Source organism: Dromaius novaehollandiae, chromosome 8, assembly GCF_036370855.1.
Source record: "Dromaius novaehollandiae isolate bDroNov1 chromosome 8, bDroNov1.hap1, whole genome shotgun sequence".
In the NCBI taxonomy this organism is placed as follows: Eukaryota; Metazoa; Chordata; class Aves; order Casuariiformes; family Dromaiidae; genus Dromaius; species Dromaius novaehollandiae.
In genome coordinates, this window is record NC_088105.1 from 38,368,993 (window position 1) to 38,389,917 (window position 20,925).

The 20,925-nt window shown below is 40.7% G+C and overlaps 1 long non-coding RNA gene across 1 annotated transcript in view; it reads left to right on the forward strand.

Moving 5' to 3' along the window:
- Positions 1–20,925, forward strand: part of LOC135329068 (uncharacterized) — a 177,870-nt gene that overhangs the window by 146,646 nt on the left and 10,299 nt on the right. The window contains exons 8-9 of the long non-coding RNA XR_010390275.1: positions 7,252–7,383; positions 19,114–20,328. This is a non-coding gene — a long non-coding RNA (uncharacterized LOC135329068). The remainder of the gene's footprint in view (positions 1–7,251; positions 7,384–19,113; positions 20,329–20,925) is intronic.

Consider the following 20,925-nt stretch of genomic DNA (forward strand, 5'->3'; position numbering starts at 1 on the left):
TAGGAGAAGCTTGAAGGGTCCCTGCGGCCTTGCTGCTGACGGCAGAGACTCGGCTCTTCTTTCTGGTCCTGCCACTGCCTTGCCCGGTGAGGCCCAGTAAATCGCTTCAGAGTGCTGAGACTTCATTTTGTCTTCTGACAATGAACTTTTAGCCGAATTATTTTGAGATCTATGACTGAAGCCTGTTGTTTCACTATCAAGTGTTAGAAAACATAAGAATTAATAACAAGAAGCAGAAACAAAAAAATTGTAAGAATTCCTTGTTACTTAAATTGTAAATTCTTGGGAGCAAAAATCATCTTTTCAGAACACTTAGTGAGTGCCTAATGACAATTGTAAATAGTGTTTCCTTTCTGGATAACAACTTCAGGATAGATTGTGCAACTGTGAAGGGTGCTTAGCACCTTCCATTTCCAGGGGCATTAAAAACACACAGCTCCTTGCAGTTTGAATATTAGATTTTTTTTTCTTATTTGGCTCTAAAACTCCATTTCCATTCAGCAGAACTCCATAAATAAATAAAATAACATTGAAAAAACCCAACAACTGACAAACTGCCCTCTTGGTATTTTTAGGTCTTTTATGGAACTTCATTTATAGAACATTATTTATAGATTTTTGATATGCTCCCAGCTAACCTGCCTTGTTGCCTTTTTGCAGAGGCCTCAGCACTACTATAGTACATAGCGGCTCCCCTGTAAGTGACAGCATTCCTCTGCAAAGCTGGCACTTCAGCAAGGACGTGCTAGGTACATGACCCAGCTCAGGAGGTACGTATTGTCCTACATAAAGTGCCGGTGCTGAGCCTGTTCCAGTTTTATTAATTCCCATTGCCTACATACTGTTTGAACACTATCACAGATAAGGATTCATTCTCCTCCTTTGTGCCTCCTGGTAGGAATGCATGGTCCTTCTAAGGACAGTGGTTGGGAGAGGAAAACTGGGAGCAGTGCACAGGAGAAATTCAGAGTAAGGAGAGCCATGAATTTCCAGAGTTCCATGAATTAAAGTGAATTCTTCAAATTCTTTTAAACAGGCACATTATTACTTCTCCAAAATTCAGAGATCACCAGATAGAGTAAGCAGGTGTATATATGAGAATTGCATGTATGGAATGAGACGGGGCAGGTAGGGCTGATGGTTGGGAAGCAGAGACCTGGAGGATGCAGATGGTAGAGATCTGTGATTTTGAAATCTCTTCCAAAACTGGTCTTTGCAAAGATCAGTAGTGGTTGTGCTTTGTGTACTAATTGCTTGCTCCTTGCTGGGTCTAGATTTGGGCTGAATGCCCCTCCCTGGTTTCAGAGAGCATGTAGGGTGCCAGGTTAGCTGGCTTGCAGCAGCTGCGGCATGGCTTGGATACCGTCAGGATATTCTGCTTTGCTGTCAGACTCTGAATGTCACATTGATTCTTCGGGCTCTTCTGGCCTGAAACATCAAGGGAGCTCCTCTGGGACCGAGGAGAAATGCCCTTTCCAGAGACGCAGCAGGAGTCAGCCACCGCAACGCCTGAAAGGCTGAAAGAGGCATGGCAACTAACCAGGGTTAGGTTCGCGAGTGCAAGAAGCAACCTTTCCCAAAACTTGAGGAAGGGTCAAAGCATATGGAGCTGGTATTCTGGGACAGTCCTGCTGCTGCTAACTCCTGTAACTCTATCCGTATGGGGTCATTCCCAGCTTTCAGCTCCCTTCCAGGAGAAAGTGAAACCCTATCAACCTGGAGCAAATACATGGACATCACACTTACCTGATTTTATACCACTTGCACTTTCACCTCTCTCTCCTCAGACCCTAAAAATAACCAATTTCTGTTTCCAAAGTCTTGATATCTCTCCCAGCTGTGCTCTTGTTGCTTTTGGACCTCCAACTCTTGTGAGTCATATCTGCAAATTACATGAGTCGGATTTCAGTGGTCACCATGTCAAAGTGGCTGGCCATTTAAGGTGGAAAAATTCACCATTAGTTCATGCATTTTGATTTGGTATGTGGCCTCTGTGTTGTGAGTCTTTCCTGTTTGTCTTTTCTGGCAGAAAATATGAAATTACTTTTTTAAGTAGAAACATTCAAGTGTAAGCTTGCCTTCAGGGGTATTGTAAACAAAACTTCTCTGGGCCTTTGAATCATTATTAAGTTGACATGTCCTTGCAACAGAAAAATGAGTTTTGAGATTTCTGATTTACCTACAAATAGTGGAATTGGTAGGAAACAAATAACAAGGGGAGCCTGAGTAGGCCTTGGCAGGCAGCATGGCAGTGGGCCAGCGTGGCTCAGCCGAGTGGCGATGATGAGTATTGACAGGCACAAGCAGTGGGAAGCAGGTAGGTGCCTCCAGCTGCTGCCAGGAGTTTCCATGGACACTGGGCTGAGATGCACTTGCCGTGAGGAACGTAACACAGGAAACGTTATGTTTCCCTGAGCAGTGCTGGCATAGAGCATCTTCGACAAGCTCAAATTTAAGACGTGGAAAGCATTTTGCCAGCTGCAGCATCTGACAAAATGAGGATTGTGAGTTTCTGCGTTCAAAAACAAGTTTTGTTATGTTGGCAAGCAACTGCTAGGGCTGATGTGAAGAGTCCTTCCAAATTCTGAGAGAGGGAATTTACACCATGCTGAAAACAGCAATGAAATACACTGCTTCCTTCCTTGCTATAGCTAGCCTTTGTACTGCATTTCATGTTTTTGCTGTTCCAAAGTAGACAGGGGACGGCTAATACTGCTTGTCTGGAAGATATGAACGAAATATAAGACAGCTATTCAAAGGCTACTGCTGTCTTGCCAGTGATTTATGGTACACAGGAAAGATTCTGATGTGTCATGCTGCAGGGGGAAAGGAAAGCGGGACCGGGGTCATGAACAAAAAGGAATTTGCTTATCCAATTTCCGTCTCTTTTTGAATTTGATTGGAACTCGCAGTTGTCAGGCTGTGTTTAAGTCTAGTCTTTACCAACGCCTCCTTAACTGCGGAAGGTCAAAACCAATTATTGTTTTGCCTCCAGGGACTTTCCTTCTTAAGAGAGACCTTACAGTGGATATTCTTTAAACCCTTTTCCTTTCAATTAAGGCAGCAGATTCCTTTTTTAGAGGTTTTTTGGGGGGGGCAGGGGAGACAGTAATCAGGAGATTGATAGATTCATCAATAGCCTTGAAAAATAAAGCCTGTATGTCTCAGGAAGCTTGAAATCTAATTCCTTTCAACGACTTTTCTCACTCTGAACTTTAAATCTGTCATTTCATTACAGCGGGAATGGAAAGCCCCTAGTTTTCCCAGGCTACAGTTTTCCTCTGTTTTTTAACCCTCAAATACCATGTGGATTTATGCTTCTGAGTGTCTAGTGTTTATGTTTTTCATGCAGATAAAAATACTTAAGTTCTGGTTTGGGCAAGAATTCACAGCTTTAAGGACTGGAGGGAGTTGTGCAGGCAGTACCTACATCAGTAGCTTCAGTCTGACAGGCAATTAAGAGGTCTTCCAGATCTTCAGGGTGGAAAGGGAGAACATCCTGAGATACTGTCTTAGATTTTTTCCTTTCATTTCTGTTAGGAACAGCCTCCTTTCCACAGCTTAAAGGCGGTACCTTCTTCTACCCCAACGCAGTGATACATACTAAAGCCCATGCCAGCGCCTTTTTTTTTTTAATTCACCTATGTATCACACTCTGCTGTGATTATTCTTATACCCACTGGAGGGGTTAAAGATGCTATTTCCCCTGTATTTTGAATGTACCATTTATTGTGGAGGAAGTGAGCAGAAAGAAAATAATCTCTCTTGAAAGAGAAACTCCAACTCTAAGGCTGAGGAGAGGGAGGCTGCTGAGGAACAGTAAGTGCAGGAAACAATACTTTGGTATTGTAATTGGGCATTGCTATTTTTAACATCAGCATGAACCATGAAACCATACTACTCAGGGTGAGATGTAACACTAGCACTTAACTAGGTGCTTCTGAATACTGTAATATTTAGGTGGCTGAAATTAGATTATATTGACTATACTGGTTGCTCCTATAAAAATTCTGGGTTGTGCGTGGTATTAAAGGAAGCCTGTTTTTCTGGAGCTGGGAGATTTAAGGCTATTGATTAAGTATATTCGCAGCTTCACTGAAGGCTTGCAGGACTATGATTATGTGGTTACAGGGCAGCTGTAGTCTTGTGGAGTGAGAGTGAGGACAGGAATTAGGAGATGTGAGTCTCGTTCATGACCTGCCACAGTTTGTTTTGTAAGGCCCTGAGCAGGTTACTTCAAATGTTTTGGCTACCATTGATAGACCTATTTTAGATGTCTACTTTAGGAGACCGACTTATGCCCTTGATTCTGTTATCCACAGAGAGAGCATGGAGTGACTGGCTCAGGTGTAGAGCTCCATCCTAGATGCCCCCATTTCATCAGAAAATTTCTATCATCTTCTGTGTCTAATGGGGATGATGAGTGCCCCGTAGGTCAAGATAATATTTGTAAATGGTTTATAAAGGGTTAATACATTACAAATGTCTTAATAATCAGTCATTACTTACAAAGCTGAATAAGTCTAGGGGGTGCTGATAAATTACTTATAATGTACTGTTCCTGTCTGCAACATGCCTATAATAAGCATTAGCCAGGTATTAATCCTTTCTAAAACATTTATGAATAAAATATATGTACATAAAACTTGAATATCAAGTGTGACTGAAATTCTATTAAGTATGACTGAAAGCAAAAGTGCAGAGTACTGTTTTCCTTTGTCACGGTGCTAGTCTTTAACCCTGAGATCACCTCTGGGCAGATATCATAGCGCGGTGGTGCTAAGAAGTATTCTGTTGGTTGAAAATAACAATCCCTTTCTTACCCACCGTTAAGAAAATCATTGAGATCTGATAATAACTTGCTATTTTTGCCCCACTGGACTAGTACAGATAGCACAGTGGAAATTTCCTTTCCAACTACTGGGAGAGCCTGTCCCCCAAGAGGGCTTTTCTTTTGATAAGGTGTCTCTCGGATCCCGCGCTGCTGAACCAGCCTGAATCAGCACGTCACCATGTGAGCGCAGGAAGATCCCAGTCTCAGCCGCTGAGTCACATGAATAACTGGAATAGTTCTGCAGAGTCGAATTAATTCCCAGAACCTCTTCAGGCATATACCAGCAGGCACATGCTTTTGCTCCCGCATTACTTTACAGCTCTTTGATGGAAAGGACACTACTGATATGTTTAATGGCGATAAACCCATTTACCTGATGTTGGAGTGTTAAGCCTTAGAAGTTTATTGTTGATGCTTTCCTGCTTCCAAGAAGATTTAAGAATAAGCCAAGGCATAACAGAGCTATTAGGGTTAAGCTCAAATCAACTGTACGGTGACTCAGAGCTTGTAGTGCTTTCAGACCAAGTGTTAAGAGGATGGAGGGAAAATCTTGTTGTTAACTATTGAGTAGCCTGTTGTTCATCCTGCCAGCAAAGATGGGTAGGGAAACTCTCTGGGTTTTTGGATTTATTATACTTTGGCAAAAGTGTCAGAGTTACAAGAACAATAAATCAGATAGCTCTGAGATCCTGATTTAGGGAAATCCTTAGACTATAAGCTTGGAATTTGGGCAGAGATATGAAATTCCCTATAGAAGTTTTTAGTCCTAAAACTCATAAAGAATGGGTTTATGTTAGAGAGATGAACTTGTCTGAAAGAGGGAAGTGAGAGAAGAAGGCTCTGCAGTACAATGGAAAATCCAGATACCGCTCCAAGAAGCGGACCAGAGTGTGGGGGCTGAAATAGGGAAATAGGACAGAAAGAGAATAATAGGAAAGCAAGGTTAGTAGTTAGTGGAAATTTTGAGAGTTTTTCCTTTTAAGCAGTATGTTTTATGTTGGCTGGATAATAGTGATAAGCTGGCCAAGCACATGGGGGAGTGCAGGAGGAGGACCACTTGCACTTCCACCTGTTACTCTTGAATATGTCAGAAGTGAATGCAGGGTCTCCTCTGCTATATAGTGCAGTATCACTGATGAGGAGGTAATTACATGGCCTTTATTTCTGTCCTCTCTTCATTCTTCTAGAGCATTAAAGTCAAAGTTTATGCAATTTCTCCACCATATGTTCGCTAGAGGAAACTTCTGAATAAGTTTGTGTTTTCACATAGAATCCACACTTTTTTCCATAAAATGAATGAGGGCCTGTTTGGTGTTCTGATCCTGTCACAGCTCACTTCTGTTTCTCATTCTGTAATTTTGAATGTCCTTCAGAAAACCTTATGCTGTGCTACTCTTAACATGTATTTCCAAAAAGCATCCACAAAAGAACATGAACCTCGGAAGTTCAACATAATTGGGAAATATGAACTGCAGAAGCAGAAGAGATGTAAGGCCAGAGTTCAGAAGTCTGGGTATCTATGTTTTGTATTTTATTACACAGATGAAAGCGTTTCCCTTGCTTGGGCTTAAAGACAGTATCTTTCACTGCGATGGATCTGAAATGAATGCTCACTAAAAACAAGCATTATTTCTGACATCTGTTGCTTGTTTGGATGGCAAACTGGCAAGTGTTGAAATTTGTGATAACGGTCAGAAAGAAAGTATACAGTCAAGTGGCCATGGAAACCTCATATAGTTTTTTCCTGTTTCTTTTTCTACATTTTTTTAGTGAATGAATTGCTGGTGAATCCAGCTGGATGGCAGCCCAAGAGACTGCAGTGCTCAGCTTAGCCACAGCATAGGGCAAACCTAGTCAAAAGCAGTGAGCTTTCTCTTTGCATGTCCTCACCAAAGTACTATTTTCAGTAAGCAACTTTTAAAAAAAGTAATTCATTGCCTCAGGAGCAGTGACCATTCTTACTCTAGTCTCTCTGGCTCTGGCTGGAAAATTAAATGATGTAAACACAAAGTAGCATGTCATGGCTCCTGGCCGTGTGGTTAAACTCTTTCCTTCCATTCCTGCCTCCCAAGCAGGTGGCTTTGTCCAGGCTGCCTTGTGGGAATAGTCTTTGGCCTTTGCTGTCCCCGAGTGTGCCTGGGCACTGCTGGGAGCGTGCTAGCTGGCACAGGCCAAAACCATGCCAAGGAGGGTCTTAACGGCTAAACAGTTTGGAAGTCATGGACCATGGCTCAACCTTGTGCCCTGGTCCTTTGGAGTTTACAGTGCAGATGTAACCTCTGTGACAGCTATAAGCAGGGAAGGCAGCTAGTGCCCGTGGTGGTTTTGGTTGTGTGACAGGGACATGAGGACAAGACCACCATTAGCAGATCACTATGGCAGACTCCTCCACAGAATCTTATTTTCCTTTTCACTAGCACTCAAACATACGTCTTCTCCAAATGCAAGTTAGCAGAGGAATACCTCTTAAACCCAGGAACAACAGGATGGAACATGTGGGGCCAGGATTTTCCAGGACTGCCTGAGGGTCATCTGGACGTTTCTGCATGGTATGTAGAGCTGCAGCATCTTGGTCCATGCTTGCTGCACTGACATAGTACTGCAACTCAGCTGATAACTTTTGGTATACTATTGTGCAATTAGGGTGGTTTAAGCATATCTCATACAGTTTAGATATTGTGCAAGAGTTTGCAGTGTTTCCCCAGTATTATAGTATGATAGCTTGTATTCTTTATCAATACAATACATAGGACATACTCTTTGCTGCCCATGAAATAATTTTCTTAAATGTGATTTGCCATATCTTATTTTGAAATAAAGAAGGATTGTGTGAGGGCTTAATCTAAGGATTATTGGTGCTTATAGTTACGTTTCTGTTGATTTCAGTGGGTTCTGTTTTAGGCCCTAACGTATTCATTGTGACAGCAGCACCAATGCTGTTGAATGTACTCAGCTGCTCCTACAATCAATCACTGCTTTTAAGAAACTCTCTGTTATTTTTAGGGCTTGTACAGTATTGTTTTCTGAGAATGTAGTCAGCACTTTCACACAAATGAAACCAGCCTGTGGTTTCATCATTGTCTTCAGTAGAAACTAGATAAATCCTAAAACTGTATAGCTGCTTTGTGTGATGTTAATGCCTGTATTTTGAAGCTCCACCAAGGAAGGGTTAAACAAATGTGTAACATTGTTCTGTTAAGCTTTGCCTCTTCTTTATTTTTTTCTGAAACAAGCAAGAGGCTGATGGCAAAATTGTGAATTTAGGGCTACATGGTTCAGACAATAGATCTAGCTGAAAAGTGAAGCTCTGTTTATGTTCTGGAACAGAATAGGACAGGTATGTATTACAGGAAAGCCCCTGGAGTGCAATAGTTAGTGGAATGCTCTTTCTATAAAATTTTACAACTGGTTTATAGAATTCCTTAGAGATTATCAAGATGTCTTGCAATGTTTATTATATTTAAACTCAAAATCCCTGTGTGGCTTCTAAATATCTGTAAAAAGTCTGTTTGTATATGGACTTACCCAAGATCACGTGGGAAGTGCATCATGCTGGAATTGATATCATCATTGGACTGTCTTACTTGTTAGCACTTTGAATCTTTGTAATGCATTTTGAAATCTTCAGATGAAGAGCTTCATGGGACAAATTTGGAGACCCTGATTCAGTTCTTAATTGGACTGAGTCATGTTGAGTCACCAGGAGTTTCTTTAGCCAAATCTTTAAAATCCAACACTAGGGTTTTCAGAGGACTGTGAGAGAATCAGACCTATAGGATTTGGATACCTACTTCTGGAAAGTGCTGGTTTTCCAGTGCACTGTTCTGCCAACCTGTCCAGCTCTGGCTGCACAGCTGGGTAGTTTCTGTGTTCTGACAGCCCGGTGACCAACTGCTTGCCAGGCAGCTTTTGAAAATTATCTCCTGGCTTCAGCTTCACTGGCATCTGTTACACACGAAGAGTTCACACACCCACACCTTGCCATAGTGCAGGAAGTACTTGGCTAACAAAAGCAAAGTTAAAAAGGCAAGAAGCATTTTCCTTTTCCTTTCTAGGAAGGACTCTTTACTCCATAAATCAGCTACTTGAACAAAACAGCAAAAGGCTGTGACTAAGGCACATGATGACTAAAATAATTTAGATTGTGGGAAGCAGCAGAATTTAATGTTGAATATGAATCTGTTTGAGTGGGATTCATCTCACCTAACTTAAGCCATCTTAAAGCTAAGCGTTCAGTCTAAGGAAGCCACCCAGGTCTTGATCTATCGTCAATGGGGACAAATAGGTACCCTGAGATGGTGATTCATCCCATCTGTCTTAGTTCTGCTAGGGTGGGATGGATTGCCTTTTGGAGTTACTTCATAATACCACTTCCTAATACTTCACAAAATATGCAGAGAGTCTGGGGTGGGTAGCTTATAATTGCCAATTGATTTTAGACAGCTGAAGTTAGGTAAAATAAAGACCAACGCTAATATATTGCCATGTTGAAAGGACCATATTTAATAGAAGAGAACATTGTTTAAAAGGCCAAAGCCTGAGTTGTATCAAACAATCATGGAGATTGCCTAAACTGTATATAATCAATGAAGTATAACTGGTCCTGGAAATAGTCATACTGGCACTGACAGATATACGGATGTGGGAACAGAGCATCTGGTCCTGCTCTGCAAGTGTGCTGTGGATGCTAGAAATTTTTCACTTAACCTTGTTCCAGACAAGCCCATGTAGTGCAAGTGTGTTAGTAACTTTCTTTTCCTTTGTAGGTGGCACTTCTAGCAGCTTTTAGCTCATTACCACTCCTTTGAGGATAGAAAAGAAGAGACGTTTAGTCAGGATAATGCATTCTGTTTCAGAAACATAAGCTTTAAAAATGCCTGACTTAGGATGCAGGACCATTCAATGTCTGCCTGTTAATTGGAGACACATTAACTCCTTCAGCGCTAGCTACCTGGTCGGTTTGATTTTTTGGACTGTGAAGTTCTCAGCTGGTACTTTTTATCTTGGTGGTGTTTATTGTGCCATACTTTCAAAAGACAGGATGCTGTGAAGGTTTTCATTTCCCATCCTATAAGACATCCCTACGCACAACTGTGCGGAAGGCATCCAACCTATGGAATATCTAGTGAACCTCTGCCTTGTAAGGTCCTTTCGTAGACAAAGACATTTGATTCATTCTGTAGCAACAAAGCCACAGAACATACGACAGTCTTGCCAAGCGGACAGATAAGAGGAATAGCAGCTATTAGGATATCCAGCTATTAGGATAATGAAGGGAATAGAATCGGGTCACTCAGTCCTAAAATTCATCTTTGGTGATCTTGGCCAAACCCATATATATATTTAGACTCAACTTTCTTTTACTTTTCATTGAGGATCCGAGGATAGATCTTCAAACGCAAGCAACATTACAGGGCTGCTGAAATTTCCATGATGTAGATGCAATTTGGGCCACGATTTGCAAACCTGTGTTTGATGGAGCAAAAAAAAGAAAAAAAAACACCCTATAAGGTGTTTGGAGAATTGAGGTTAACCTACGAGTGTATCACTGGAGGTCATGCAGAGGTGTGATTTTGCTTCTTCATTTTGATACTCATACAGTAAGACTCTAAAACAAAGAATGACAAGTCTTGACTTAGACTCACTAAAAAAAGCTAAAAGAAAAACAAAAAGAGAACTGATCTGTGACAGCTCTCTGAATAGTAGCAGATTTGACTTGAGAGTAACTGTGGGCAATCAGATATTTGATGTAATAAGAGCATTTCCTTTGTGTTTCTTACCACATTTCTTTGGTTAATTATATCATTCATCTATTCAATATGTAAAATGTGCTGCTAAAAATGTTCTGCTTTTAAAAATAATAAAAATGTGCCAGAAAACTAGATGCGTTATAAATAATACTAGAAACATTACAAATAATGATGAGTATATGGAGCCAGTGGGTCTACTCACACAAGTAAAAATTACTAGGCATGAGAAAGAATTGTAGAATGACAACTGTAGTACTTTAAATCTTTGAAATACTCCACACACATTCACCCTGGAGACACCTTGCAACAAAAGAAGAGGAAAGATGCAGGACCTGATCCTGTACTGTTACGTCAAAAGGACCTTCGCTAATGACTTCAGGAGGTCTAGGATCAAGCTGTGTAATTTGCCTAAGGTTGAACTGGATGTCAGTGGCAGGATGAGCTAAAGCTTCTGGACTCCAGTCCTATGTACCATCCATGAGAGCATAGGACCACTTACACAGTGTAACTTCTGGTATGGTGATGATGATAGTATAAATCACTCCTGCCTCTCAGTTTCATATCGTTCTAATGTTAATGAATCTAGAAGTTTAGGAAGCAGCCTTTCACTTTTTCTTTTTTCTTAAGTGCTGGACATGGAATGCTCTACTTTGATCTAAAACAACTTGTGGACTATTAAGACTAAGGCTGTTCTAAGGCTGTCTGAGGGGCACATTTATCCCTCCTTTGATCCTAGGAGAAAGGATAGCAAAAGTGAAATATAGCAAGAATGATAAGGGCTGAAGTAGATCAAAATGGGAGGGCTTATGGGCAGCATACAAGTTATTGGGTTGTTCAGAAGACTGGTAAGTGTAAGGGATGGAATACAACCATGAATTGAAAAGAAAGGGGATGGGGAGAGCTAGACAGCAGTTTGGACAGAATACTCACAGGGATGGGTCTGCCCTGAGGTTTCAGCTTGTGTTTTGGGTCTTGTTTCTTCTGTAGTATCCTTCAGGGACATTTGGCATCCTGGTGATTGCAAATGGGTACTTGGGAAGAAAATCAATTGGGTTGACTGACAGTATGCTGGATACGTTCACATAGCTATAGTATTTACTAAATAAACTGAGGACTTGACGTAGATAGTGTACAGGCTTTATGTCCACGCCTTCATATGAGTAATTCCCATTGATGCTGCTGATGCTTGTTTGTGAAAAGGCTAAATGAAGCCCCAAGTTATTTCAGTTTGCAATATCAACGTTCAGTCTGAACTAATAGTTGTATTTATGAGGGCTGATCAAATGTGATTGAAGTTTGTCCACAGATATTATTTGGCTTTGGGTTGGGCCCTAACAAAGAAGAGATTTTTTAATTTATTATGATATTGCAAAAATGTTCTACATTATTTGCTTATTGATGATGAATACTTGATTTTGGAAACTTATTCTTCTCCCTATATTAGAGGAGAGGTCCAAAAAATCATTTTTTTATGAACAGGACTGGTAAAGAACATATGTGATAAACTGTAACTTCTTGAATAAAAAATTAATCTGCCAACAAAAGAGAACATTGTACAGTCAAGGAGAAGGATGTGTCAGGAAGGAGAACCAAGCTTTTGATGGGTTGTATCTTTTTTTTAAGCAACAGTGGCTTGGTCACTGTTTTGTTCTTTGCTTCTTTTGTCTCAGTGCTTGTGGAACTCCTTACAGAGCAATGAGTTCCTCCTTCTCTAAAGAGAAGTGCAGCATATTGGCTACTTTGCTTCATCAAGGAAAGATGTTCGTCAGAGGGCTTTAGAGAAAAAGGAGGTGTCACTCCATACTAGTAATGACTTTGCACATGGAAAAAAGTAGAGATTTAAAAACAAAAAAGAAGGATCCAAACAAAAAGGCACAAAGATACAAAGGAGGTGGCAGGCGAGGGAGCGAGTGAAGAATGTTGAGAGATAGTGACTGCACCTGATGGTTGGGCAATCTGTTAAGACATCTTGAAAGACTAACAGTTGTTTAACCCCATTTAACTGCTAAAACAAAAAAGGCAATTCCTGACCAAAAAACATTAAATGCAATTGTTTTTTGCCTTACAAGGCTAAAACACATTATTCAAAACAACCTTTGTCCACTGACTCAGATATCCTGGTGAGCTGAGACTGACAGATGACTTGCTGTTCTTCATGCACGATTTCTCTGCCCAACACATTGGCTTATCAACAAGCAAGACCAAAGTTCCCAGGTCTGTTGTCAACTCTTGTGCAGAGCTCAAGACCCATTAGTTTAGTATTAACCAGTAAACAGAAATGTTCCATAGTAACATCCTACCTTCTCATCTCTCCCCACACAAACACATCCAACAGCACCATGCTTGCAACTTGAGCTGTGCTCTCTGTCCCACAATATCTGTCATGTAGCTTGGGGCCACATGCCGGTTTGCATCTCTAACCACACCAAACCAGAGTTAACCCAGAATCACAAAAGTGACACGACAGCCTTCTCATGTTTTTCTTTCAACTGCAAAATGGATAGGAGGAAATTATTTCAGAATGGTAAGTGTAAAATAAGGCTGTCAAATGGCCGCCACTGCCTTTCTGAGAAGGGCAGAAATATCATAAGTCAATTCTTTGATAAAAAACTCCCAAATAAATGGTTCCATCTCCATGTCTTGCTAAGCATTAGGATACAAAGCTTTTTGCAGTGGTTTTACAGCACATGAACAAGTAAAAGAGGCATCATGTTTGTAGCAGCGACTGAGGAAGCTGATCTTAACAGCTGCAATTTTCAGTGTGTGCTATATCCTTTTAGGATCGCTGTAAAATAGAGATGTAATTTAAGAACACTCATTTTGTTGATAGAAGCTGTTGGTGGTATAGAAGCTGGTACAGAATGTGATATGGGGTCCTTCCAGTTCAGAATGGCTGGATCTGTGCCTCTGGGCAAGAACCCTGGATATTTTTCCTTGAAATAATACATACCATTTCCCTCCTCCTTATACATTATCTAGACCCTGTCTTTACAGAAAGCAAAGGGAGTTTCTATCATACTTTTTCAGCTTTCATTGGTCGTTCACATCTTACTCTATGCCAGATAGCAGAGTTCTTTTTAGGGCTTAATTCTTAGCAAATGTGGAGGTTTATCAGAACTAATCTTTTAGTGCCAAGTTAATGTGCTTGCTCTATCTCTCTCAGAGTTTGTGAGAATAAGGTAGAGTGTGAACACACAGCTTTTCAGCAAGTCTGTGATAGCTGCCTGGATGCTTGCTGTGACCCTTGGGAAAATGGAAGTTAGCTTACCTCTCTTTTCCTGAGAGGCAATTTATTTTGCATTTACTGCAAACAAAAGCAAAGTAACAAAGCCACTTTGAGAGGATATTTCTGCGCTTGGAAGTTCATTTCTGCCTTCATGTTGCAGGTTACTGTCTCCTCCTGGTGCCAGTGCAACTGTTTGCGGAGCTGTGCTCTAAATTAGATGACAGAAATAATCTGGGCTAAACAAACAAACTCCCTGATTTTTGTCTAATTTTTTTTTTAAACTTGGGTTATTTCAGTGATCCAGTTCCACAAACAGTTGTCTTGCTGCTGGAATAGGTGACAAGCCATAGCACAGGGACAGAAACAAAGGACAGGAAAGGCTTGGCTGCTGCGACAAGGTATCACCAAACTCTGCAGGAGTGTGCTCGCTCCTGAGCGGCTGAAATGCTTCCATTTCACACTGCACCTTACCTTGCATTAACTTGTTTGTGTATTCATCCCTGAAGCTTACTAGCAGCTATTAGCTGCATCTTCTTATCAAATCACCGTAGGTGCGTTTCATGAAATAACTTCAAACGTCGCTAGAGCTTTTTGTAACTTGTTGACATTAAGGCCTGATCCGGCTTCCATTGACAGAAATGGTAGAACTCTCCTGATAGCAAGACTGGCAACAGAAGTGAAAAGTCATTGTTGCCGTGTTAATGCCAAGAGATTTGGGGATTTCCTCAAGCACTTTATAGTTATGTTCCCAGCTTTGTCTTTGTTTCACTGTTAATGGTCTACTGGTCTCCCTAATCCTCCCTGGGTTTTCTGGAGTTCCATCTTTGCTTCCCGCTGACAGATAAAAATTTATTGTTGCTAGCTTTAATGTTCTTGACGTATTGAGATCTCATTCCTTTCATGTTAACATAGGAATGTTTTGGTGTTTTCTTTTAGTCTTGCATTGTTTAAAGATAATCCATTCAACCTATTGTTCTGTTCCTTTTAGCAACCTAACATCTGAGCTTTTAATTACTCTAGCCTCACTACTTCATTCATTAAAGCTTGTTCATCACTTTGAAAATAGAAAATATTAAATACTTTCACCATATGATTATTTTAGATTTTCTAAACAATTAGCATTAGGATGTTTTTGACCTTCTCTTTACAGCTAATGATATAGTAATATCTCTTGTCATTTCCCTCCAGAAACCAAAGATGGTAGGCCAAAGCCATCTTTAACATCATTAGTTCTGTCAGGGATGGATTTAGCTGTCTGCTACTTATCAATGTCTTCACCTCAGCCTTCTCCCCTTTTACAGTCCTCTTTCAGCTATGGATCCTTTTCAAGTGGTTGTTTAAATGGAACCGTGTAAGACATGCATAACACTGTTAATGTGTTTATCTGCAGTAGAACCCACTGTATATGCCATGAATGTATTTATGATGCACTTACTCTGATTTATGCAGTGGGAGATTAAAATTCAGTGCATGTTGGTTGATTATAACTATAGAATTATATCTTCTATCCAAGAATAGAAAATGTGGAAACGGCTGTCCCGTGCAGGTCTTTTTTAGGGGAAGAAGGGCATGCAGTTACGTAGATGTCACTGAAACTGTACAAATATTCACACTGAAAACCCAGATTTAAAAAAAAAAAACTTAATCTTCTTTTTTAATGCAACTTACCTGGCAAAAGATTTAGATGTATTATTCAAAACTAGTCAATTAATGGTTCAGACAGTGTATTTAATCTTGTGAATTGCAAATTATTCTCCATGACTATTGCTTTTAAATGTTAGCTCTTATCATTACTGCTTGCTATTTGCCACTTAAGTCACCAAGTATTGTTTCCTTATCACTGACTGGATAACTCCCAAACCCACAAAGGCTCATTGCTGTAGTAAGTCATTTTTTTCTGAGGCTGCTTTATGCAAAGGGAGTTGTATGGATACTTTCAACAATGCTGTTTTTAACACATTCATTCATATGACTATTGGTTGTGAACAAGTGAAAGACAAGTGTATGGTTGAAGCGAATAAATTTTGTATGCATGTTTATAATACTCAGCTAAGTCATACATAATTGTTGCAAGAGGTCTCAGTGAGAGAAATATTTGAAGACTCAGAGTTTCTAGTCTATGCTAATTTTCAGATGTAGAAAAATTATGATAGCAATAGAAATGGAGAGGGTTTTTCAGATTCACTTTTTCAATAAGATTGTTGAGAAATTTTTTCTGATATAATTTTCAATCTTCTCCCCCTCAGCTTTGGTAATAAATATCCCCTGAGGACAGCAAACATGAATCTATTGAGAATCTTGGATGAGGGGTTTTAATGATTTCATTTCAAGTGCTGTTCGTTCATTTCTTGCAATCTGTCTGCCTCTTTCTTCAATTCTTGATGTTTTTACTCAAAGAAGTCTCCCTTCCAATTACGTGAATGAACCTTAGGATTGAGTAAGGCTGTCATAGGGAGTAAAATGAATATGACTGATTTTTATAATACAACTTGGAAGCAATTACCGGTTTTCTATCTTCATGCATGCTTGGAAAATTTACACTTAACCCAGCAATACACCTTAATTAAAGGTCTATCTATCTATCTATATAACCTTCTCTTTCTAGCCAAAGTCCTTCTGTGAGCTATATTAAATTTACTATGGCTTTATCTCCTTATTAATAACCTTTTTGTATATTTTCAATTAAGTTTCTGGTCACATTATAGCATTGAGGTAAGGGCTCTTGCTGACCTTTAATAGGATGTGGATAATAGAACATCTCTGGCTCATGTCCTCTTTTGGTATTACAACCTCTCACTTTTACTAAAATCATCCATGAAATTTGTAGTCTGCTAAATGTGGATGTTGCAGTAAGCAAGACTACACCAGACTACATTAGAACTGGACGGACATCAGTTTGCAGTCTCTGATATTAGACAGTGCTGAAACAACCTCACTGTTTTTGTCCTATGGCAAACACCAGTGGGAGACTGTGAATGACTCTTAATGTAAGATAAAAATATTTTATTTTGATTGATATTTTCCATATGGCAAGTCATGCTTCTCCCCACGTTAACTCTAAGGAGCGTACTGACGAGCAGAGGATGTAGTTACTTTCAAATGATTAGTACCACATCATATTTGAATTCAGATGTTAATGTTCTAGCATTTGGACAACAAGTAAAATTGGTAATTAATGATATAGAATGATAAAGGATGTTTATGCTCCCTTCAAGTCCAAATAATTTCTGGGTGGGAAGGATATATTTGGTAGCCAGCCAGAGTTTTGTCAATATGAATATCTAAACCAGATGCTTTTCTTACTGTTCTCTGATGGTTGGATTAATGTGTTCTTCTTTATGCCTTTGTCTTTTTTCTTGTAACCTGTAGCTGGTGATGATCTTAAGAATTTTACTGCCAGAGGCATCTATCATGTATTTCCTCTTGATGGGTGATTATTATATTACTTCAATGAATGTGAAAACCCCAGCTCCTCTTTAGCTCCATTTCTTTGCTCTTGAATCAGCCTTTTCTTAAGTTCTTAAATCATAGCCAGCTTTAGCTGAAAGTTACCAAAGCACAAAGGGGACATAGTAAGTTAAGTTTTCCAAGGTGACATAGCTCCGCATTGATTCTTGTCAATATTTCTGTCTCCATGGATGTCTGAGTGTTTAGGAAACCTCATCTGGCATGTCCATGTAAAGTGGGGTCTAAAGATCAAAGCAGTAAATTTGTCCCAGATTAGGCAGAGCTTTATGGAGATGGAGAACTTGATCTATAGCAGACCATCACCAAATGCCAAGGGAACAGCACTGGGATGGGCTCAACTTAGGGCTGGGGCAGCACCACTTGCGCAGTGAGGTGATTCACAGTTATTCCCGCATGGGTTTGTCCTATCAACTTGAACGTATGTTTAAATGAATTACTGGTTGAACCTGCTGGTATATGTGCTATGTCAAACACAGTCATGAAGCAATATCTTCCTCAGGGTGGTACTTGGCTCTAAGCACGGCTTTGGAAGCAACTGGGATCCGCAGATAATGCTCACAGAGATTGCGTTATTTCCAAGGTAGTGCCTGCCCTTGATTTAGATGCAGTCCAGTGCATCTTGCCCTGAAGCAGCAGAATGCAACAGTCATTGTCTATGCTGTTTCACTCTTTGTCAGCAGAACTCATGCTTCATCACCTTCCAAACCAAAACCATATTCATCTTCATGATCATTTGTACATCTGTCACAACGTCATCCCCAGCTCCACCGGTATTTCCAGCTTAGTCCACCCATTTATCAGCTTCTTCCACAATTTTTTCCATGCTTCCTTCTGTGTCATAGCCTACATACCTGGTATGAACTCATCGACCTCATCCACTAGACTCTGAGTCCTTCTGTATTTAGACTCTCCTAAAGATGCTTTTCACCTTGCTTCTTCTATGGAACTGAATTTAATCCTACAGGAATTAACTTCTGTTCTCATTCTCCTAACTGCTTTCTTCTTCCCTGTCTGTCTTGTGAGTTGAAAAACAACCCCCTGTTTAACCTACCAAAAGGAAGCAAACACATGCTAAATAATTATGCAAAAGCCTTCAACTGCTTTCATTGTGATTTTTATTATCATTGTCTTGGTCTAAAGATGGAAAACAGAAGCCAAAGTACCTGTCTGTGAGTACAGCTGGGACTAGACCTTGAGTTTCCTGATTCCCATTCAGTTTTCAGGCTAGAACACGACTGTCCTCTGTTATGTTCTCTCCTAGAAAGTTTTTATTTACAGAAGCAGGGGCTCTGAAATCTGCATAATTTTGTGCAGTAGTTTCTATACTGTGCTCAGAGAACCAGTTTTTATATTCAGGCCTTGCTAGCTACATTCCTGGTAAATTGAAGTAGAGGAGAAAACTGTGAACATTAAATACTTCTCTACGTAAGAAGTTTCCCACCACAAGTTTGCTCTTGTTGCTACCAGGCTGTTCTGTTATTGGGAACAGGAGGGAGTGGCTTAAAAGAAAGCATTTCTTTTAAAATGTGGTGCACATCGGAAAGAATCTGCAGAGCCATGTGCCTGGGAATTGCATTCGGGCTTGTGTTTAGGGGGCTATTAATGAAGTGTAGTCCTATTTGCAGAGGAGCGAAGGGATTGTGAAGCAGATCTCTTTCAGCCAGCAAGCTGGCTTCTGCCCTGTGCTTGGACAGGGGAAAGGCAGGGAGCAGCAAGGCTGGGTGTATCCGAGGTGTGGACAGAGGGTTTGCTGAGTGGTGCAACATGTTCTCCTCTCATGTGCTGACTGGGAACTGACAGCTCACTTTGTTTGTCATCATTCTTTCTCTCTTCAGGTAAGTCCACCTGTCATCCAGTGGCCACTTTCAACCAGGGCTGAATGTGCAATGCTGAAAGAAGGGGAGGGCACAATGCTTTGGGAGGCAAACACAAGGTTTCCTCCCCACTGCCCTTCATTAGATCCTGCCGCTGCCCAGGCTGTCCCTAACAATCACTGTGGGTATAATTTTAGAAAGAACTGGAAGAAGGAAAACCGTTACTGCAACTTTCAGTTGGCAGACTACATCACCGTGTTTCTGCCTCCTGGCTCTTCTACCCCACATGCCTTGGAAAGGAGAGAAAGGGAAACAGCTAGAAGAGGAGGAAGAACAGGAAAAAGAAGGAACAGCTCAGGACTCCGTTCTCCAGATCTGCCAGTGATGAGAAGAAGCAGCTGTAGTAGCAGTTCACAGCATGGAGGGGTTGCTCTGATCTCATTTCGGGAATAAGTTTGCTTGCTAAGAGGTGAGGACAGGAGACCTGTGGGAAGGAAGTGAGCTCTGACTCTCTGTCCAGTATCATCAGACACTGCTTCTGCTGTCATTTCCATCACCCTGCACATGAGACATGAGGAACTGAACACGCGGTAGGAAGAGCCTGAACAGATCATGCAAAGCAGCACATCCTCCAGTTGCTCGAAGGGACACTGTGGAACATGGAGCTGGAATGCCGTGGGTTTGAGGAAAGACTCGAGAGAGAGAGAGAAGTTGAGGGGGAACAGGGATATCAGGCAGACTCCAAGCAGATGACTTGTGCCAAGTGAGATGGCTGGCAGGAGGATGAATGCAAAGCTGGAAAGTCAGGAGGAGATGTACACACAGCATTTAGTTCTTTTCTGATTTAATCCAAAATCCTTTGCTGTTTGCCTTTTTTCATAATGTCCTCGTTCTCAGGTCATGTGATTATGTGAGACTTTCAGCCTTCAATTAAAAATAATTCTACTGGTTCTTCAGGTCACAGAGAAAAGCTTGCAACAGACAACCCCACTGGAAAGGCTGAAAGCCCAGGGTGCAGCCTGAATCCCTTTGAGATAATCCGTTGCCTTCCTATTGGTGGTTGCTGTATTGTGGTTTTTTGAAGTCACCAAGACCCAGTCAGAGCTGCAGCACATATTTGGGTTTTTAGGCCATGTATTTTACCCCAAATGTGGTAGATCTGTGGGAGGAAGATGGAACAGCCCAGAAATGGCATCATTTTGACACATGGAAGACAGTGATTCAGATATTTCACAGGTACATGGACTTCTGCAAATATGCAGCTCATGAAAAACTTGGCAATGTTTAAAGAAGCAGTTTGATAGTGTCAGTCCCATTATCATCATGCCAACTGGTCATTTTGTTTTGCCACATAAGCAGAGGGTTCAAGCACTTGATTGGCCTAACAAAACTTAACTGTCATCTAAGGAAGTCAGATTTGAGGAAGAAATATTGTATATGAACATATATAGACCTCAGGCTCTAAGGATGCTAATCCGGCACTTCTTGCTGACCTTAAATTGACTTATGTAATATAAACCAACCCAATGTACAAGTGACACAATTTCTGCTGAGAAAGTGCAGTATGTGCCAAAACTGTTAATATTACCTTTCTTTTTGTCTGTTTAATCTAGTATCTGATGAGAACGGAGGGGAAAAAATGCAGTGCAACATATTCACTGCAAGGAAGTCCTAGAAAAGAAAATGTAAATGCATGAATATGACACAAACACCCCTTCTGTTAACATACGCTCACAGAGACTTGTTCAATTTGCAAAAGGATAGTTAGCCAACCTACAGTGTGTATATATGTAATTTACTGAAAGGAGGGGACAGTTTATGCACTTGGCCCTT